Here is a 22,315-nt window from a genome sequence, read left to right on the forward strand (position 1 = left end):
GACCATGGAAATTGCTTCCATCAGCGGGAGTGCGTTGACTCTGAGGAGTGTTAACACAGAGCAGATAATTAAAAACTGAAACTTCTTCCCTGTTATACCTTGTTTTCCTCATTTCATTTTTCCAGCTAAATGGTGCTAATTAATTTTTCCCAACACGTACACATATGAAAATATCAACATACATATTACAAAATTAACAACCTCATCTCAAAAATGACCCAGGCTTACAAAATTGAATATTGCTTATCAGGGTCAGTATCTTACAAAAAGAGAGTGGTCCATTTGGTCCATTAATTAATTTGGTCCATTAATTTCACAACCTGCATCTGTTTCTTTAGGTTACATCAAGGATTTCTTGCCTCACCAAATATATTCAGAGTTGATAAGGCTTTGTCCTTTTTTTATTTGTTTATACGGTGTTTTATTGGTTCTATCATTGATTCGTGTATGTTAATAATATAGAAATCCATAAATCCCAAACAACAAGAACACTATCCTATATCGTACTCGCATCAACTCCCAGGATCACTGTGTTGGACCTCAGACTTCCAGACACGTAGCATTCATCGCATAGGACTCATACGCCACCAGCTGTCATCATTGGTCCAGGACTGGCCCTCTTTTCCTTTCTACTCCTCCATTAATTCACCAATCTACTAACAGTAATTAAATAAATATTTATGTATCGCAAAAATGCAAGGACAAAAACCTTCAGTATCCCTGTCCTTTTCCTTTAGAATCGTTGCCCAATTAAACAAACTTCTTCATTAACCGTCTTCTTTGTGGTAAAGGTAGGTTGGGTCAACATAGTGTTTCATCCAGTTCCAATTTAGTCATTGGACCATGGTTGGTCTTTTTTCTTATGCTGAATACTTTCTAAATAATTACAATGATACCCTAAACAAACTCTCCAAACCAAGACAAGAACTTTGATTATTACGCACGTTGGACTCCATGCTCCCACAGAGAGAGGCTTGCCGGCAGTGCCTGAACCTGGGGGACGCTTACACTGGGTCAGGTGTCTTCTTTCTGAGAAGCACAAAGCAAAGCAGAAGAGAACAAGACTGAAACATCCTGCACGTAAGCGTCCTACACATTCCACTTTACATGGAGTAAGTCATTTTGAAATACATTAATTTGCTATCATGCTTAATTTTCTATTTAAAAAATGCATTAATATCATACTTGCTACTGACCCAGAATAAGAAGTTCACTATTACTATGCACTGAAGAGGTAAGGCACATGAAACATTTATTTTTCTTAATGGAATTCGTATATTCAATACCTCTGAATGTTTTTCATTGCCTCACCATGTATATTAATATTAAGAGTGCATATGCTTTATTCACAATAGCCCATCTAAGGAAAGAGCCTAGATGTCCATCAACAGATGAATAGATCAAGATGTGGTACATATCGACAATGGAATATTATGCAGCCATCAAAAATGAAATCCTGCCATTTGCAATGACTTGGATGGAACTAGAAGGTATTATGCTGAGCCAAGTCAGTCAATCAGAGAAAGACAATTATCATATGATCTCTCTGATATGAGGAATCTGAGAGACAAGTCAGAGGATCATAAGAGAAAGGAGGGAAAAAATGAAACAAGACGAAACCAGAGAGGGAAACAAACGTAAGAGATTCTTACTCTCAGGAAACAAACAGCCTTGTTGGAGGGGAGGGGGATGGAAGGGAAGGATGTGTCTGGGGGATGGGCGCTGGGGAGCGTATGTGCTATGGTGAGTGCTGTGAATTATGTCAGACTAATGATTCACAGACCTATACCCCTATTACGTATAATGTAAGTAACACATTATATGTTAATAAAAATCATAATAGAAAAAGAGTGCATATGCTTTATTCTCTTCATTTTCACTTTTTAGATTTGTACAGGGATTCTTAAATCGATCCACTGATAACAAAAGAATCAAAATTCAAGAAAACAATGCAAGAAAATGGTCCCTTCACAATCCTAAATTCAGTCTACATAATAATTTGAGATCGACCACAGATTATATATTTCCTTTTGCATCGGACCTCAGAGTTCCAGACACGTAGCATTCATCATCCATGACTCCTACGCCACCAGCTGTCATCATTGGTCCATATTTCAGCCCTTTTTCTTCATTTTCTGTATAGTATTTCATTAATTCCTTAATTCACTAATCTTAATTTTAAAAACACGATGATTCACACAAAACTGAGCAAGAACCTTGAATATTCTACATCTGTCCCTAGAATCATTTATCACATTGATAGAATCGTTTTCATTAATCATTGTTAATCTATCATAAATGCATTAATAAATGTAACGTTTGGTAATACTCCCTTATTTATCACCGGCCATGATCGGCCTTTCGAATTATAGTCACACTATTAATAACACAGTAAACACCTCTTTTTTTTATAACCTGTCAAATGAAAACATGAGATTTATTACTCACACTGGTCTCTCTTAACACCTGAAACACAGATGCAACCAGAGAGATTGTGACCAAAAAAGAATTCTTCAACCAGCCTGAGGAAGTCCTTCTGGGGGAACAGAAAGCAAAGCATGGTATAAAAAAGAAAATCAGAGACCTCATCTGAGTCGATGCTCCTTTTCCACACTTCATTCATTCTGTTATTTAGGAATTTATTAATCTTCATTCTCCTAATAAAAGGAATCACCTCAAATTTGAGACTGACCTAAAAACTACAACTGGCTCATACTGAGGAGTTTTTATGATCCTCAGTCAAGGAGATGACACTCTGGATCCACTTATTTCTTAAGGGGCCTCCGTCTTCTCCATTTTTAGCAATAGTAACTTTTGCCTTACCATATACATTCACAGCTGGACAATGCTTCACTCTCTTTCTCTACGGATGTATCACTCTTTCATAGGTCTATCACTGATCCATTTATAATACTAAATCTAATCAGTTAAACCAGGGCAAGAGGATGACCATTGTATATTTCTAGTATCTGTCCACAGGAGCCATGTCCAGAAGAGGGATCTGACTACACAGGTCTTGGGTTGGACCCCAGAATCCCAGGCCCGTATTATGCACGACCCAAACACAAACGCCACCAGTTGCCACCAAAGGATCAGGTGAGGGTCTCTTTTGATTCATTCATTTCTACATGGGTATCAAATAAAACATTAATCCATTAATAATAATAAAATAAATACATGGGTCACAAAACCCAAGAAGATCCTTTCAGATCTCTAAAATCTCTCCAGAGAATCGTTTACTAGATACTGATTCTGTTTCAGTAACTGACCTCTGTACCATCATTACTGATGAATCAACATCATGACGGATATCATATTTCTCACTGGGATACAGTTAACTTTTGAAAATTACGTTTCATGCTTTTTAGTAACTCAATGAATACCTTTAAACAAAGGACCCAACCTAAGATGGTAACTTTGACCATTACTCACCTTTGTCTCTTTCTAAATGAAGCAACATGGCAATCTTGACCCTGGCAATCAGCTTGGGGTTCTATTCTGAAGAGTACCAATTAGAAAAGGTGAAAAAACGATTAAGACATTCTCTCCGTTGATCCAAACTTTCCATCATTCATATACGTGGTCATTAAGGTTTTTACTCATAGATGGTAGTACCTGTTTTCCCCTCATAAAATAAACATCAAACTTTCAAGTTTCTCAGTTTAATAACTGAGTTTTTAAAATAAAGATCTCCCATTTTTTAATTGAGGTTAATTAATCATCTAAAGTTAACAGATGAGTAGCATTCAATATTTTCACAGTATTGTAGAACATTTCTATGTAGTTTCAAACTACTTTCATCACTCCCACACTCATTAAGTGGTCTCTCCCTACTCCTCCTGCCTCAAATCCCAGGCAACTACCAATTTTAATTCTCCCTCTATGGACTTATCTACATTGGATATTTCATATAAATGGAGTCATGCATGACATGACCTGTACTGTCTGCGTGCGTTCACTGAGGACAATGTTTTCAAAGCACATCTGCATCACAGAACAGATGACGAGCTCATTCCTCTGCAGCCACTCTGGGAAAGAGTATGCAGGTTCCTCAAGAGGTTAAAAATAGGGTCACCCTACAACCCAACAACTGCACCACTAGAGATACAAACACAGTCATCCGAAGGGACACAGGCACCCCAATGTTTATAGCAATGTCCACTATTGCCAAATATGGAAAGAGCCCAGATGTCCATCAACAGATGAATGGATAAAGAAGATGTGGTTTATATATATAATGGAATACTATGCAGCCATCAAAACAAATGAAATCTTGCCATTTGCAAGGATGTGGATGGAACTAGAGGGTAGTGAAATAAGTCAATAAGAGAAAGACAACTATCCTGATTTCACTCATATGTGGAATTTAAGAAACAAAACAGAGGATCATAGGGGAAGGGAGGGATAGAATAAAACAAGACAAAATCAGAGAGGGAGCCAAATCGTAAAAGGTTCCTAATCATAGGAAATAAACCAAGGGTTGCTGGAGGGGAAGGGAGCAGGGGGAAGGGGAAACTGGAAGGGCTGGACATTAAGGAGGACACGTGATGTAATGAGCACTGAGTGTTATAGAAGACTGATGAATCACAGAGCTCTACCTCTGAAATCAATAAGACACTACATATTAATTAATTGAATTTAAATTTTAAAAAACAGAACACCCTATGACCTAGCAATTGCACTACTGGGTATTATTTATCCAAAGGATGCAAACACAGTGATTCGAAGGGGCACCTGCACCACAGGGTTTACAGCAGGACTGTCCACAGCACTGAACTATGGAAAGAGCCCAGACGTCTGTCCACAGATGAACGGACGAAGAAGATGGGCACTGAGGACATGTGACGTGATAAACACAGGTTATGTGCAACTGACGAATCACTAAATTCTACCTCTGAAACTATAATATACTATGTCAATCAAATTGAATTTAAATATAAAAATTTTAAAAATTTTATTCGAGAGTAGTTGGCACACAATGCTCCATTGGTTTCAGGTGTGCAGTGCATGATCCAACATTGCTATACATTGGGCTGTGCTCAGGACCGTCTTACATCATCCCCGTCCATGCACTGTACCCTTTACTCCCATGACTACGCAACTATCACTGAGCCTGCCTATATCATGCTTAGCCAAATGCACTTGACCTATTTATGATCTTTTCTAACTCTATCACTTCCCATTACTACACATCTCAGTTATGAACAATACTTAACTCTCTTCCTCTTTACTTATTTACACGTCTGTTTATTCTTCCACTGATACTTCGATAATATTTCTAAAAATTCATGATCACAAAGAGTGAGAACAACGTCCTTGTATATTCCTGGCCTCTGTCTACAGGAGCCATTGAATGGAGGGATTAGACTAGACACCTTTGTGTCAGATGGACCTCAGACTTCCAGACACGTAGCATTCATCGTATATGACTCATACGCCACCAGCTGTCATCATTGGTCCACACTCCGATCTCCTCTTCTGTACTTTTACATGTGTTTACCATCAATTTATCAAGTCATTAATGTAACAGAGTTAAGTATCTGTGACTCATAAAACTCAAGGACAAGATCCTTAAGTAGCCCTAACAACTGTCTATAGAACGTTTTGCCTCATTGAATATACTTACTCGACTCATGATCCTCATTGGGAACATACTGATCAGTTACAGTAATGTTTCATGTTAACTCTGTATTTACCACTGAGCTATGTTTGGAATTCCTTGAATTTTTACTATGACACCAAATATCCTATACAAAGCATCCGAAACAGGGAAGAATCTGTCACTCACGTTGGTCTCCGTGCTCCTACACACACGGGCACCCACGAGCACGTGATCACAGCCAAACGCCTAGGGCAGTTCACAGATATCCATCCTGAGGAACACAAAGCAGAATGGACAGTAACAGGCCGAGAGACTACTGAGCCACACATTCCATCCTCAGTTCGTCATTTGGGAATACAGTGAATTGGGATACTTATCATTTTTCCCAAAATAAAATAATAGCAAACCTAACACAAACTTAAAATAAGAACTTTGGCTGTCATGCCCTGTCTATGTCTCATTCTCAGCCAAAGCGGAAAAATGTGACCCGCTGACATTTCGTAATGACCTGCAGTATTTTCAACATACGCTACCAGCTTTCATCACCTCGCCACATAAACTAGGAGCAAACATGGTTCACTCTCTTTGTCTTATTTGTACTTGTATGCTGACAGTCTCTTCGGGCCATTTTTTTACAGTAAAATCAAAACTCATAAACACGAAACAAGAAAATCGTTCCTTGACTTTCCTAATATTTGTCTGTAACAACATGTCCAACAGAGACAACAGATCCGCTTTCTTTTTTGGTTGGACCTCACAGTTTCAGACACGTAACATTCATTATCCGTGACTCATACGCCACCAGCTGTCATCATTGGTCCAAATCTGGGCCTCTTTTCTCTTCATACTCCTCTAACTTCACTGACCAAGAATTCACCAACATTAATTCCTAAAACTCTGCGATTCACAAAAACCTGAGGAAGAGCTGTGAATATTTTATATCTGCCTACAGGGTCATCTGCCACATTGGTATGTCTCCTCCATCGATTACCATCGACGTTCCGTACATGGACAAATACATACAACGCGGCGAACCAATCCCATAGTTCTCTCTCCTGATGGGTTGCGTTTCTCATTACACTCCACACTTCTCATAATACAGAAATACCTGAAAATAAATTCTCCGATGCAGACACGAAACTATTACTCACATCGGTCTCTGTGCTCATTCCACAGAGAGGCAACAACGGAGCGGCGTGACCATGGAGGATGCTTGAGCGCGCTGGAGTCGTGCACCCATTCCGAGGAGTACAGAGCAGAGCAGGTGATAAAAAAAGAAAAAAAAATGAGGCCTTCTCTAAACTGGTCCTTGTTGTCCTCATTCCATGGACTCAATCATAAAGGTCCTTCTTATTCTTCGTAATTCATACACGTATATAAACGTAAAAATAAATATAACGTTACGATCCCTAGAAAAACAGGCAACACCCTTGGTCCCGTTGATCTCTTAACCTGCACTGGTTTCTTTAGTTTATACTAATAGCTCTTGCCTCATCACCTATATACCCATAGCTGGCAAGACCTCTTCCCTGGTTTTATTTGGTTATATATTTATTCATCGGTCCTATCAGTGACCCATTCACTTATATGAAAAACACAGAAATTCATGAATCCATGATTACTAGACCCATATTCGTGTAGAGTCCTCACGTTGACCCCCAGGATCGTTGTGTTGGACCTCAGACTTCCAGACACGTAGCATTCATCGCAAAGGACTCATACGCCACCAGCTGTCATCATTGGTCCATGCACAGACCTCCTTTTCTTTATTCTCATATACATTTTGTTAAGGATCCATTCATCAATTCACTATGGCAATTAAATAAATATCTATGAATCACAAAAGCCCAAGGACAAGGGCCTTCAGTGTCCCTATCATTTTTCTTCAGATTCACTGCCTTATGGAAATACCTCCCATTAATCATCCTCATTGTCGTAAAGGTAGATTAATCAACATCGTGTTTCCTACATTTCCAGGTTGGTCTTTTCTCTTCTACTGAATACTTATTTTTAAGTATTACAGAGAATGCCCAAAAGGAACCAACCAAAGTGAGGTGGAAACATTGACTATTACTCACGTTGGTTTCCATGTTCCTACAGGCAAACGTAGAGATCACTGGCCAAGGGATACTATTTAAACCATCTTGGGTGTGTGCATTCTGAAAAGCAGAAAACAGAGTAGATAATAACATGAGTGAGACATATTCTCTATTGATCCTTGTGCTACATTTCATTACTCAGTAATTAAACTACAAATTAATTCAGGGTAATATGCATTTTACTTTTTCTTAAGAAAAACAAAACACTGAACTTGCCACTAACTCAGAACAAAAATATTGGCCATTGTTTAATTATGTGTAACATTCTTATGTAGAAGCAATACCCATGAACTATTTCTCTCTCTCTTTCCTTACTACATGTTTTTTATTGACTCACTTATTCTAATAGAATCAAAATTCATGAATACAAAGAGCCCAGAACAAAATCTTTGTGAAATTCTAAATCTGTCTATAGGTTCATTTCCAACAGAAGTGGTAAACTAGATTTCTTTTTATGCTGGACCTCAGAGTTCCAGATGTATTCATCAACCACGATTCATACGACACCAACCATCATCACTGGTCTGCCCTTGGCCCTTTCTTCCTCACTCTCATCTACCTTTGTTTATTAATTAATTCATCAATTTATCTGATAGTAATAAAATAAATATCTATGAAGCAAAAAAAAAAGAAAAAAAACTAGAAAATAGCCCTTGAATAGTCCCACATCTGTCCAATTATATCTCCTTGATTCCCTTGATTAATCACCCTCAAAATCTCATATAGGGACTATTTAATGTAATGCAATGTATTATCAATTCCATATTTATCGATGAAACATGGGTGGAATTCTTTTATTATATTTCATACTTTCCAAACACAGAGTGTAGACCCACAAAAACTCACCCCTCTATGCACCAAACACATGGAGTAAGCAGACGTCTTGTGACCATGGAAGAACCCTGAAATCAGCTGTAGTGCATCCATTCTGAGACGTGGAAAACACAGAAGGTGGTAAAAAAAAAAAAAAAATTTAAACCTTATCTTCATTGGCTTTGTTTTCCACATTTCATTTACTCATTCATTTAGGTATTTATTAATTTTCATAATTTATAACCCTTAACTTACTTATATTTATTTATATTTGATTATTGATTCTTTCATTTCTTTATAGTCAAAGAATCAAAATCCATAAACACAAAGACCAAGAACTTGATCCTTGTATGTTACCAATATCTATCACTATGATCATTTCCAAGAGAGAAAAAAAGACTCAATTTCTTGTAGTGTTGGACCTCAGAGTTCCCGACACGTAGTATTCATCGTCCATGACTCATACGCCACCAGCCGTCATCATCGGTCCAACACTGGTCCTTATTCCTCACTCACTTCCACATTTCCTTACTGATCAACTTATCAGTAAACCACTGACTATAAACATCTGTGAATCAAAAACACTTGAAAATAAGACCCTTAAGCATCCCTAACACCTGACCATAGAATCATTGCCTCCTTGAAGATGGACTTCATTCATCAAATACCAGTTAATCAATACAATGTTTCATGTCAATTCTATACTTATCACGGGGCCATGGTTGGCCTTTTTTTATTCAATTTAAATACTTCTTAGTATTATAGCTAACATCCTAAACAAACCACCAAAATAAGATAAAAATTTGGTACTCACACCGATCTCCATCTCCTACGTACAGAGCTCTAATCACGCAACATGCTTTCATCAGCTTGGTGTGGCCACTCTGAGAAGTACAGAGCAGAGAAGATAAAAAGAGAGAGAGAGAGAGAGAGACATTATCTCTCCATTAATGCTTCCATTTCACCTTCTATATAGTCACTAATTTAGGTATTTGTTATTTTGGAGTTCTCTCAAGGAGTATCAAATTTGTCACTGAGCCAGAACACGAGCAATGATTATTATGTGTACTTACTATATAATCATTAGCCAAAGAAGTCACACTTTGAAGCCACGTCTTTCGTAATTGGCTCAGTGTTTTTAACACATATTTATAAATGAACTTAGGTCATGACACATCTTCATTATTGAACAATGTTTTATTTATCCGTATTTAGATTTTTATTATTTATAATTTTAACATATCCAATTATGATAACAGAATTAAAATCCATGAACAAAAAGACCAAGAACGTGGTCCTCATACATTCATAACATCTATCTATAGGGCCATTTCTGAGAGGCGGTAAACTCCATTTTCTCTGTTGGACCTCAGAGTTCTAGACACGTATCATTCATTATGCATGATTCATACGCCACCAGCCATCATCATCGATCCAAGCTTGAGCCTTTTTTTCCTAATTCACATCAATATTTGTTTCTGAATTTACCAATTCCCTGATAAAAATCAAACAAGTAACTCTGAATTAAAAAAGAAAAAAAAAAGAATAAGGGCCCTAAATATCCCTACATAGGCCTAAACAATCATTTACCTCATCAATATGTTTCCTATTTTAATTATCCTCAGTGTTTCATATAACAGCATATTTCCCACCGGGCCATAGTTGGCTTTCTTTGTTTATACAAAATACATCTTATTCAAACACTGAATATTCTTTATAAAAAAATAACCATTCACACGAAGAGCGCTGTAACTATTACTCACATCTGTGTCTGTGCTCCTAACAATGGAGCCAACCATAGGGAATCAGCTCGAGTGCATCCATTCTGAGGAGTACAAAGCAGAAGAGATTATTTTTAAAAATTGAGACATTCTTTCCATTTAGCTCCACTTTAGCATTTAGAATTGCTTTCACATTTCATTGACTCAGCCATTTAATTATTTAATAATTTTTCATAATATTTACATATTTTCCTCTTAACAAAATGAACTACCTCGCCCATGAGACTGGTCTGTGACAACCAAGTGACTATTACTAATCAGTGCCTGTATGATCCCTGCACAGAGGCAACGCAGTTGGTCCATTTAATTCTTAATGGACGTCTGTGATTTCAAATAATATTAATAGTATTTCTTGCCTCACCATTTTTATCAGTTTCACAATGCTTCATTTTTTTTATGTTTACTGATTTATGAATTCGTTTATGGTTCTATCATTTGTGAGTACAAAATCAAAACCCAGGTATATGTAGTAACAGAACAAAGTCCTTGTATATTCCTGACTTCTGTCCACAGGATGACTTCCGACAGAAGGAGAGCACTAGATTTCCTACTTGTTGGACCTCAGAGTTTCAGACACGGAACATTCATCATCCATGACTCATACGCCACCCTTTGTCATCATTGGTCCAGAACTGTCCCTTTTCTTCTCCATTAATTTCTACATACGTTTACTGATTAATTCCTCATTTCATTAGTAAGTAAGTACCTCTGAATCACAAAAACTTAAGAACAAGATTTTTAAGAATGTCTAATAGCCATCTACAGGATCATTTACTAACATTGATTATCTCTCTCATTAATCATTCTCAATTTTGCAATCAACAGCAGTGTTCAGGACAATGCCGTGTTTATCACTGGGCCTTGAATGGCCTTCTTGGATCCGTTAACAAGGACCAAAACCAAGACAATTACTTAGACCATACTCACACTGATCTTTATGCTCCTAGGCAACCAGACAACTCAAGACCATGGAGATGCTTAGGCTGGCCGGAAGCATCCATTCTGAGAGTACAAAAACAGATAATAAAAAAAAAAATTCTTAATATTCTATCCATTTATCTCTGCATGCCTCCTCTCATTTTATTTGTCATTTAGGTATGTATTAAATTGTTATTTTTTTTTCTTGAGGTAACAAGCAATGTTGATCAAGGCCCCAGCCAAACAAGTAAATGGGCTATGATTTACACTGTAATATCAACCTTAGCCAAAGAGATAATACCTTTAGGACATTTAGTTCCTAATGGAATTCAGTGTTTTTAAAATATATTAATAACATGGGGCGCCCGGGTGGCTCAGTGGGTTAAAGCCTCTGCCTTCAGCTCAGGTCATGATCTCAGGGTCCTGAGATCGAGCCCCCCATCAGGCTCTCTGCTCAGCGGGGAGCCTGATTCCCCCCTCCCCCGCCTGCCTCTCTGCCTACTTGTGATCTCTGTCTGTCGAATAAATAAATAAAATCTTTAAAAAAAATAAAATATATTAATAACGTTTCTGGCCTCACCATATATTTTCATAATTGGATAACGCTTTACTTTCTTGCTTTATTTATGTGTTCGTTTGATTCTTTGGTTGATCCAATTACAATAACAGAATCAAATTCCATGAACACAAAAACTAAGATCTTTAAACACGCTTAACATCTGTCCACGGGACCATTCCCCGCAGAAGTATAGACTAGACTTCTCACTGTGTTGGACCTCAGAGTTCCAGTTACATAGTATTCACCGTCCATGACTCATACTCCACCAGTCATCATCATTGGTCCAGGACTGACCCTCATTATCTTCAATCATGTACACATGTTTTAATGATTAATTCACCGATTCCCTGATGATAATAAAATGCATAAAGGTCTTGAAAACTTGAGATAAGATCCTTGAATATCTCTAACATTTCCATATAGAATTATATCCCACTGATTATATCTTTCATTAATTGCCCATAATGTTTCCTATAGAGATTAATAATTAATACAATACTTCATATTAATCCCATTTTACTATTTTAATGTGACCAAATTATGTCTTCATAAATAACGGGAGGTCTAAGTCAACTGTGACTCAACAATGAAATTGAATCATACATTTTACACTAATTAATTGAATAATTAACTGTGAAAACGAATAAAATGGCCTTGCATTTTTCTCCTTAATGGACCACAGATGTGCTGAACTGCCCTATGCGTGACCTTCATTCATTTTATTTGTATATGGAGTCATTTATTCCCTTTCAATAATGGAGTTAACACCCATGACAGACCGCCAAACTAGAAGCAATTATCTTGACTGTTACTTACATAAGTTTCTCCGTAATTGATTCATCATCCAACCATTCTGTGGAGTATAAAGCAAATACAAAAATAGATAGATTCAGTGACATAATGATAGATATAGAACAGCCTAGATCAAATATTTTAGTTCAAGTCAACAATAAATGATTGGAAATAAACCTTAGCGCCTGTTATGGATTAAAACTCAGAACAGCATATTTATTGCTTGATTGCTCCAAATATTACATTTAACTGATATAATGAACCCCTCTGACACCAATACCAGATACAAGAATTCTAAGAACCATGACTACTACTCATATCTATTTCTATGTCCCCTGCTTGGCCTGGTGAGAGCTCTATCTTCTTTCTAAATGGATCTTTCTCGGGAAGAAGCAGGATAATCTGAATCTAAGATTCTAGCAAATTCTCAACAATTTTGCATGCTTATCCCACCTTTACATGTGTATGTAGGAACATAGGAACCTATGGAGTCATTTCTGCTTTCTTAAAGCAACTTCACCAAACCAGAAAAAGAAATCCTATCTAAATATATTCACCATTCCCAAAATTCAAGAGCGTAAGTCTTATTTGCTTTATCTGGAAAGCAATTGTGTGGAAGTGGATTCACCACTGTCCTTGTTTCATAACAAATGCTCCTCATGGTCCAAATAATTGATTAAAATATTAACTTATTCTTTTATCTATTTATAATAATATCATTAATATTTGTGACTCCACAGAAACAGGACGATATTAATGCCTATCCATATGCTTCTTAGGCACAGAAAAAAGAGCAGATGATTTTTGTTCTGTTTTGTTTTTTTATTAAAACATAGCAAAGACCACTGGATTGGTTGTAACTGGTCATGTGACACATTCTCAACATAAGCCCATGTGTAAGCCCTCTCTCAATTATGCAGTTTTTTAATCAATAATTAATTTTAAGTAAATGTTTTGCTCTTCTCTTACTAAAACAAAAAACCAACAACCCAACCCTGAAAAACAACCTGGGTTCGTACATCCATTTATCTAAATTCTTGTTACCCAAAGGGGTCAGCTTCAATCAATTTACTTTACTGGAACTCAGTGCTTCAGAAATTTATTAACAATGATTTTTACGTTACACATATTACATTACCTACTTTCCTATCTGGACCAGGAATAACCCATTTTGTCTTTATTCATTTATTTATTTCTTGATTTATTCATGCAATGATTTACTGCAAATACAATACCCAAAAGCCCAAGAACAAACTCTTGTGTATTTTTAATTCCCAGAATAAGCTCATTCGCTACAGAGACAACAGAGAGTAATCTGTAATGGACCTCAGAGTTATAGGGTTTAATCAAAATCCTTGATTTCAGACACCCCAGGGTACTCATCATTGATCCAGGCTAAGCAATCTTTTTCTTGATTTATACCTTTGTTTATGGATCCATTCTTTGATCCACCAACAGTAATAAAATCAATATCCAAAAATTTTTAAAGAGCCAAGAACAAAATCCTTGGAGAGGACCAAGGTCTATTTCCAGGCTCTTTTCCCATAACTACACCTTTTCCCCAAAGACTTTTTTGTAGGAGCCCTCAGAGAGGTATGCACAGGTCACTTAGCATCCCAGCTCCATGGGCGTCCTAGTCTGTCTTCCATCTTTCTATGGCCTTCTTCGGTGAGCTGTCCAGCAGCACTTACCGCCGTAACATGAACATGCCGAGACTGCGCTCTCATGTGGTCACCATCAGCCATATGGAGCTACTAAGTTCTTGAAATGTGGCTAGTGCAACCGAAGAACTGAAGTGAAAATTCACTGAACTTTTATCATTTTAGACTTAAATAGCCACATGTGGCTAGGGACAACCACACTGAACAGTGCAGTCTTAGACTTCATTACCGAATAAATGTTTAAGTCAAACGCATTACAAAAATCAGATGGATTGTGAAATGAACAGAATGTCTTCCATCTCGTTTTCAACCACGATTGTCCTGAACTGGAGTAACCATAATCTTTATTTCACGGCACATTCACATCACTGATCTATGTGTGGCTTTATTTAAATAATTCAGTGAACACTGATGAAAAATTCACCCCAGTTGACAAGATCTTGCGACGGTTATTTACTTTAGTCATTAGGTTCCTTACCCACAAAGGTAACAGCCAAGATCTTCATCAGCAGAGACTGATTAAATCAATCATCATCTTCATTCTGTGGAGTCAAGTGCCAATATTCAGAAGAATGAACAGTCCAAATTTACATTGACTTAAAGGACAAGAGCTGTGTGGTACAAGGATTACTTAGGAAGTTGATTCGCTTCTCATTTTCACCACTGACCCAAGGACATCACTCCTTATTTATTTCTTGATTTTAAATAATACTATTTTTAAATAATAATTTTACATTTTAAATAATACAATGAACACCACTGAGTTCATCGGCAAAAATAAAAACTCTGCCTATTGCGCTTATCTGTCTAGAGACCCCCTACCCAAACAGGCAAGCGCCTAGACAATTGTTGTTTTTTTTTTAAGGACTCAGTTTGTGTAGAAATAGAGGAGTTTAAATTTGTGATTCACAGCATATTCTCACCAAGATCTATGCTTGACCCACCTTATATATTAATTCAATCATTCATTGTTTTATTTACTTATTTGCGGAGTGACTCAGGGAATATTTGATCATACATTAAAATATACTAACACACACATACACAGGTAAACCCATGAATCCAGAACAGACATTCCCTCCATGTACAAGTGTCCACATGCCCATAGCCAAGCTACAAAGAGAGGATCAGTGGCGTAGATAAAGATTAGTCATTCTTGCTTCTTACCGGGCCATGTTCCGCCCCCTTTTAAAACTGTGGTTAGGACATAACCTATTCAAATGTAACAATTCATCAATATCTGGGAATTAACTAATATTAGACAAGAAACTCGAAAAACATTATTTTGTCTCCATGTCTATTATAGTACCCACAGAGCTTTAAAAATGAACCGTTTCTCCTTTTTAATAAAATCCAGTGAACAGAGATAAATTAATAATAACTCTTCATAAAGCATATTCTAATAGGAACTATGCTCATTCTTTTTCCAATTAAGTATTTAATGAATTATTCATGTATGTAATTTTTCCTAAAAACAACCAAGCAGCAAACCACCACCTATATCAAACAATGGGATACGGAGTCTTAAATCCATCCGCCTATCCGCTCCTTCCACAAAGGGGCAGTTTTCACTGCAACTGAGTGCCACAGAAATGTTTCCTTACATACTCTCATGATTGGTCTATGCCCAGATTCTTTTATATTTACTCACTTTTGTATTTCTTCAATTTATTCATACATGATTTACTTAGAAAAATTCAGCCCATACTCATCAAGTGTGTATGCCCATAATCAAGATACTTGAACATCCTCAACCTGAGCTCTAAGCTCATTTCCACAGAGGGGGAAAAAAAAATGAGGCCACTTTTTAATTACGGACCTCAGAGTCACAGATGGCTTTAATCAAAATTTTTGATTCAGACACCCTCCAATCTCATCATTGGTCCACACTTGGCACTGGTTTCCATCGTTCAATTCCACCTTCATTTTCCCGTGGATCGCCAGCTCCCAGAACAAGATACTCAACAGAACGATGACATGTCTGTACCCGGATTTCTCACAGAGCGCTCAGACGAGATCTGCATGCGACCCGTGCTTCGTATCAATACCATCGTCAAAAATGTCTCATGTTGGGCCATGTTCATTTAATGTCCAGTTTTGTCGGACATTAAAACACCAGTATTAATGGTGTAACGAAAAACAAAAAACCGGGGCGCCTGGGGGGCTCAGTGGGTTAAGCCTCTGCCTTCGGCTCAGGTCATGATCTCAGGGTCCTGGGATCGAGCCCCACATCGGGCTCTCTGCTCAGCAGGGAGCCTGCTTCCCCCTCTCTCTCTGCCTGCCTCTCTGCCTACTTGTGATCTCTGTCTGTCAAATAAATAAGTAAAATCTTAAAAAAAAAAAAAAAAACCATAATGATGTCCCACGTTTAGAACACAGACAATAGGATCTTCCTTCTGAGACCTCCTTCCTCTAAACAATGAATAGCCTGGATCTCTATCAGAATGAAAACGCTTCAATCAACTGTGGTTTAGAAATAATACGGACTGGCAAACAGTTTCAAAAATTAATTTAAATGTCTTCCATTTAAAAAGTGCATCTCAGTTGTGTTGAAATGGGTTCATTCTACTCCTACTACTCCTGTGCCCAGAACACAGTCCCACTATTGGTCCATACGTCGTGTTCTTCGATTTTATTTTTGTGTATAGAGCCCTTCTCTTCTATTTTAACTACCTTAGTGACCACATATGGACAAAAAACACGAACAAGAACAAACGTTGTTACATTGGCTTCTTACCCACAGAAGTAACAGTCAAGATCTTCCTCACTGGACGACGGCTGAGACGACGGCTGAAACCAACGTGGAGTATTTACCCAGGAGGATAGTGTAGATTTTCAGAAGAGTGAAAAGAACAAATGTAGATTTTTAAATAGAAGTTAGTTCTGCATTAGTAGATTAATCATAAATATTCGTTTGTGTTACATTTTCATCAATACAACAGTGGTATCCTTTTCATCCACTGAATTACTCAATTATTTTTTATTTGTACTTTTAAAAGATTTTTATTTATTTATTTGACACAGAGAGAGAGAGATCACAAGTAGGCAGAGAAGCAGCAGAGATAGAGGGGGAAGCAGGCTTCTTGCTGAGCAGAAAGCCCCATGAAGGGCTCGATCCCAGGACCCTGGGATCATAACCCGAGCCAAAGGCAGAGGCTTAACCTACTGAGCCACCCAGGCACCCCTGAATTACTCAATTTTTAATGTGAAATAACATAAAGATGATCTTTTATAATCTACCACCCAAAACAAACAAACCAAAAAAACTAGCACTATTACTGGTATCTGTCTCTATAACCTACCAAATAGTAAAAAGTCCAGGTTCTCCTTCAGTGGGAAAACTTTAGCAAAATGGGATGAATTTAAGTTCATATTTCAGGAAACAGTCTGAACAATGAGCCGTCCTATACTCGAATTCTTATGTTTGTCAATTAATTTATTTACTCACTTTTGAATAACTCTAAGGATAATTTAATTATCTACCTTTTATTTCTAAAGAAAACACAAAAAGGTAGAGCCGTGAACCACCCAAAACTGAATACTATGACATGCCACTTTCCATCTCAGCCCTGTTGTACTGATGGAACTTTCTGCAGTGATGGAGAAAGTCTCCATGAGCACCACTCATTCAATATGGCAGCACTGGCCACATACAGTCTGAAACATAGCTAGTGTTACAAAGGTGCGAATTTTTATTTTTGAATGTAGATGTTAACAGCAAGATAGATTTAGAGAATGGTGGTTATATGATCTTTCCCTGAAGGAGGGACCTGGATATTTTTCACTTAAGTGGACTTCAAGATGATAGAACAGGTTTAACCATGCTCCTTTGTATGTGATACATGCTCCTCACTGACCCACGGTCTACGTTCTTTTAAAAAATGGACTGAAACACAAAACTTCTTTTACGCGCTACTAATAATGGCACGGATCCCGGCAAGCAATAAGGATACTTCACAAGAAGGCTAAGTGATACTAAATGGATCCATTGGCTTTTCACTTGCAGAAATCATCAATAAAATACAGCTACATTTTTCTTTCATTTTTGGTTATTTATTTATTTTTACATTTTTCTTTTGAAAGAAAAGTCAATGAACACACTTACCATACTCTCCTTTCCAATGTTCATACTTAGACTGTTTCTAAGTTTCAATAATTATTTAATCATGTTTTTTGGGGTTTATCATTGATTATATTAAATCTTATTTATTAAAATATTTTATACTAATGGGCTTATCATGATTTGCCAGATTTTAATTGAATACATATGTACTATTATGTATTGCTGATTACTATGCAATAAGTAAGTTTCCTGTCCCTCTTCAAAATAAGACAGGTCACTGACTCACTACCACCTCAGAAGAAAAACACTGATGTTCGCATATATCTATCTATATGTTCTCAAAGGAGGAGAAGCCTTAGTCTACTTTAACTCAAAATTCAAAAAAATATTAATAATTAATATTTATAAATATAATACTATAAATATTATATTATAATATAAATATTATAATATGGTATAAATATAAATAAATTAATAATTATTTTGGATTCATTAACTCCTTTCTTGATTAGATAAGGTGCTGCCCTTCTCTTCACTGATCCTTTCCTTATAATAACACAATTCATAGTTGTGAACAAAACAACAACACAAATAAAGACCACCTTGAATATCTCTAATTCCATCTATACGCACATTTCCCGTAGATGCAATGGACCTCAGAGTTACAGACTGGGTTTAATCAAAAATGTTATTCAGGTGCCCCTCGCACACTCATCATGGATGCACACGTGGTATCCTGCACCTTCATTTCATACACTGTTCTGACTTATTCCCTGGTTCACTAATTATTACAGACAACGTGCATGAATTAGGAAAACAAAATGAAGGTCCTTGAGGATAGGAATACATCCACGAAAGCTGACTTGCTACAGAGTTAGCTCTCTCCATGCAATGTGCTTCAGTGTCGCAAATGTGTTTCCTTGCATCATCTCAACTCCCTTAGTCACTGGTCCCCACTTGGGCTCTTTCATTTCACATCCATGTTTTAAAGATGGTACCGGGAGGGGGAGGGTGCCTGGGTGGCTCAGTGCATTAAAGCCTCTGCCTTCAGCTCAGGTCATGATCTCAGGGTCCTGGGATCAAGTCCCTCATCAGGTTCTCTGCTCAGCGGGGAGCCTGCTTCCCTTCCTCTCTCTGCCTGCCTCTCTGCCAACTTGTGCTCTCTGTCAAATAAATAAATAAATTCTTTAAAAATAAATAAATAAATAAATAAAGATGGTACAGTGACCCATCATTTTGTACCATGACTAAGAAAAAGGCAACACATCCCATTTTCTTATGTTCTCCCTTCAGTGGGTTCACAGTCTATAATAACATCTACCAACAGAGAAGTGTTTAAATCCACTGTGGAACAGAAGTAAAATGGAGTGGGAGAGTGTCTTAAAAATTACTGAAATGTCTTTCATCCTTCATCTCAATAAATTCAGTAATGCTGAAATGGACTAATCATACTTCTGAATTTATAACATATTTTAATCATTGGTCAACACATGACCACCTTTGGATCTGTTCATGTATGCAGACGCTTACTCTTTCAAAGCTCCTCAATGAACACCCAGGAACAAGCCGCCAAGCAATACATGAACACTGACTGTGGTTTCCATTGATCTCTGCTTCTCTCTTTACCCCAAGAGAAGAAAGTCAAGTTCTTCACCATGAGTTAATAATCGAGTTTAGGGGCACTTGGGTGGCTCAGTGGGTTAATCCTCTGCCTTTGGCTCAGGTCATGATCACAGGGTCCTGGGATCGAGTCCCGCATCGGACTCTTTGCTCAGTGGGGAGCCTGCCTCCCCCTCTCTCTCTGCCTATTTGCGATCTCTGTCAGATCAATAAATAAGATTTTTTTTAAATAATAATAATAATCAAGTTTGGTAGATTGTGCTCATTCTAGGGAGTAAAAGGCAAACTTTGAAAAGAATGTCTAGGGGCGCCTGGGTGGCTCAGTGGGTTAAAGCCTCTGCCTTCGGCTCAGGTCATGATCCAGGGTCCTGAGATCGAGCCCCACATCGGGCTCTCTGCTCAGCAGGGAGCCTGCTTCCCTTCCTCTCTCTCTGGCTGCCTCTCTACCTACCTGTGATCTCTGTCTGTCAAATAAATAAATAAAATCTTAAAAAAAAAAATTTAAAAAAAAAGAAAAGAATGTCTACCTTGAACTATTTTAAATGATCAAAGAAAATCAACCAGAAACCTTAATTTGCATTATTTTCTAAACATCTGGAAGAGAATTCTACTCCATATTTACTAATTTGTGTGATTTTTTATTTTAAATAATAAGATGACCACCGCCGAACCTAGCACTGAACAAAAGAAAAATAATTGTAATTAGGAATATCTGTCTGGACTTCCTACCCACGTAGGTAAAAGCCGGGATCATCTTTTTTGGTGAACTTTATTTGTGCAGAACCGGATACGTGGGAGATTCAATTCAGGGCACAATCTCACCGGGGAGCCAAGCCTGACCCTACTTAATATATCTATTAATCCACCCACTAACTGTTCTAATTACTCATGGGATAATAAGGCCATCCTTTCACTGTTCTAAGCGAATTCCAAAAATTAAACAACTCTCGAAACAGAAGCAAAATACTTATTATTTATAAAATGTCTGTGCGTACCATTAGAAAGGCCTAGGGCTCTCTGAATGCCTATGGATTATTAGTTGTGTAAGACATGATATATCATGGTCTTCACATGCAACTGCATGCTTTTTGTGCATTGGTGGCCGACTTCTTTAAAAAAATTTGACATAAATGCAAATACATTTACTCACTTGTAATTAAGCTGCAATATATGTTAGCCCCCCACCCTGGCTAAGTGCCTTGAATAATATTTACATCTGTCCTTATGTCATTACCCAGAAGAATAGCAAGCTGATTCTTTAATATCTGTTTGCTTACACAGAACTGCATACAAAGACTGCATTAATCGTGAGTGCGGCTGCATAAAACATCACCATCCCTGCTCCATGGTCTCCCTCTCCATCAGTTTATTCAATCAACTACTTATGTAAATGCATTTCCCTTTCCTTAATAAAATCATCAACTAGCAATGCGCATCACCACAAAACACGGACTCTTATGTGCTGCTGACCATATGCACTTACTAAAGTGATAAAAAAAAACCTTGACTATTCATTTATTGAGACTAAATATCTCAAAATGGTTTTAGTAACTACCCACGTTTCATTATATGCCTTAAAAGTAGTGCATGCATCTCTCTCTTATTCTTTATTCATTGATATATTTCTTTATTCATGGGCTAATTGTATTATAATAATGCAATTCATACCCCAAACCACAAAAGCTCACGAATAAGATGCTGGAGGCTCATTTCCCACAAAGAGAATAATGAGGTGTTTCTTTGTGATGGACCTCAGTTGCAGATGGGTTTAATCAAAATTCTTGTTTCAGAAACCCCATGACATTCATCATTGGTCCATGCTAGGAAATTTTTTTGTTTATCGATTGGTTTTCTGATTCACAAATAATAATACAATCACAAAATTCCAAAAACAAGATCCTCGAATTTTGGGCTTTTCCCCCGTAGAGCAAATTCATCTTTTTGTAATGGCGCTCAAAGCTGCACATGCAGATGAGTCAAATTCCCTGCTTTTCTAGCAAACCCACATTTAGCACTGCTTCCTATGTGGTCCTCTCTTATTTAATTTGTCCATATGTCAAAGATGGTTCAACGAAAAATAACGAAACCACCATCTTCACTCACTCTGGGCTGCCCCCAAAGAGCTGTCAGCTAGCTCTACCCATACGGGAATGTTTAAACCAGCCATGGCAAAAAATAAAGACTATTAAACTGCTCTGAAAATAAATTATAGAACTTCTACCTTCTTTTAAAATTACCTCCATTGTACTAATTTAGATTAAATGTCATTTTTGGTTTATAAGACATTCCCATCACCAGCCCACACTTGGAGAGTTTTATTTATTTTGTGTGTGCAGTACACAATTATTTACTTTGAAATTCTTCAGGTAACACCCATGAACAAACAGAGATGCGAACTACGGGACTC

General features: G+C 37.3%; 2 long non-coding RNA genes, 13 other non-coding genes and 1 pseudogene across 15 annotated transcripts; all 16 read right to left on the reverse strand.

Annotated features, from left to right (window-relative positions):
• Positions 1–533: 533 nt before the first annotated feature.
• Positions 534–608, reverse strand: LOC116856328. Its single transcript, XR_004380537.1, has one exon. It is a non-coding gene; the product is annotated as a small nucleolar RNA SNORD113/SNORD114 family (small nucleolar RNA).
• Positions 609–2,035: 1,427 nt separating this feature from the next.
• Positions 2,036–2,110, reverse strand: LOC116856320. Its single transcript, XR_004380529.1, has one exon. It is a non-coding gene; the product is annotated as a small nucleolar RNA SNORD113/SNORD114 family (small nucleolar RNA).
• Positions 2,111–3,446: 1,336 nt separating this feature from the next.
• LOC116856283 lies at positions 3,447–10,298 on the reverse strand. The gene is made up of 6 exons (XR_004380519.1): positions 10,278–10,298; positions 9,329–9,398; positions 8,548–8,629; positions 7,681–7,761; positions 6,754–6,824; positions 3,447–3,498 (listed from the first exon to the last, which is right to left on the reverse strand). It is a non-coding gene; the product is annotated as an uncharacterized LOC116856283 (long non-coding RNA).
• Positions 5,387–5,461, reverse strand: LOC116856361. The gene has a single exon (XR_004380563.1). It is a non-coding gene; the product is annotated as a small nucleolar RNA SNORD113/SNORD114 family (small nucleolar RNA).
• On the reverse strand, positions 6,350–6,424 carry LOC116856336. Its single transcript, XR_004380544.1, has one exon. It is a non-coding gene; the product is annotated as a small nucleolar RNA SNORD113/SNORD114 family (small nucleolar RNA).
• On the reverse strand, positions 7,275–7,349 carry LOC116856331. Its single transcript, XR_004380540.1, has one exon. It is a non-coding gene; the product is annotated as a small nucleolar RNA SNORD113/SNORD114 family (small nucleolar RNA).
• LOC116856343 lies at positions 8,159–8,228 on the reverse strand (annotated as a pseudogene).
• LOC116856322 lies at positions 8,931–9,005 on the reverse strand. The gene has a single exon (XR_004380531.1). It is a non-coding gene; the product is annotated as a small nucleolar RNA SNORD113/SNORD114 family (small nucleolar RNA).
• LOC116856333 lies at positions 9,877–9,951 on the reverse strand. The gene has a single exon (XR_004380542.1). It is a non-coding gene; the product is annotated as a small nucleolar RNA SNORD113/SNORD114 family (small nucleolar RNA).
• Positions 10,299–10,849: 551 nt separating the features above from the next.
• LOC116856324 lies at positions 10,850–10,924 on the reverse strand. Its single transcript, XR_004380533.1, has one exon. It is a non-coding gene; the product is annotated as a small nucleolar RNA SNORD113/SNORD114 family (small nucleolar RNA).
• A 1,059-nt stretch (positions 10,925–11,983) lies between these two features.
• Positions 11,984–12,058, reverse strand: LOC116856326. Its single transcript, XR_004380535.1, has one exon. It is a non-coding gene; the product is annotated as a small nucleolar RNA SNORD113/SNORD114 family (small nucleolar RNA).
• A 538-nt stretch (positions 12,059–12,596) lies between these two features.
• LOC116856256 lies at positions 12,597–22,296 on the reverse strand. Its single transcript, XR_004380513.1, has 4 exons — positions 22,260–22,296; positions 16,963–17,003; positions 14,704–14,767; positions 12,597–12,625 (listed from the first exon to the last, which is right to left on the reverse strand). It is a non-coding gene; the product is annotated as an uncharacterized LOC116856256 (long non-coding RNA).
• Positions 13,885–13,957, reverse strand: LOC116856349. Its single transcript, XR_004380554.1, has one exon. It is a non-coding gene; the product is annotated as a small nucleolar RNA SNORD113/SNORD114 family (small nucleolar RNA).
• Positions 16,039–16,112, reverse strand: LOC116856344. The gene has a single exon (XR_004380551.1). It is a non-coding gene; the product is annotated as a small nucleolar RNA SNORD113/SNORD114 family (small nucleolar RNA).
• On the reverse strand, positions 18,938–19,013 carry LOC116856365. The gene has a single exon (XR_004380566.1). It is a non-coding gene; the product is annotated as a small nucleolar RNA SNORD113/SNORD114 family (small nucleolar RNA).
• LOC116856362 lies at positions 21,654–21,726 on the reverse strand. Its single transcript, XR_004380564.1, has one exon. It is a non-coding gene; the product is annotated as a small nucleolar RNA SNORD113/SNORD114 family (small nucleolar RNA).
• Positions 22,297–22,315: the final 19 nt, after the last annotated feature.

This window comes from Lontra canadensis, unplaced genomic scaffold (genome assembly GCF_010015895.1).
Source record: "Lontra canadensis isolate GAN:19392208 unplaced genomic scaffold, GSC_riverotter_1.0 scaffold108, whole genome shotgun sequence".
NCBI lineage: Eukaryota > Metazoa > Chordata > Mammalia > Carnivora > Mustelidae > Lontra > Lontra canadensis.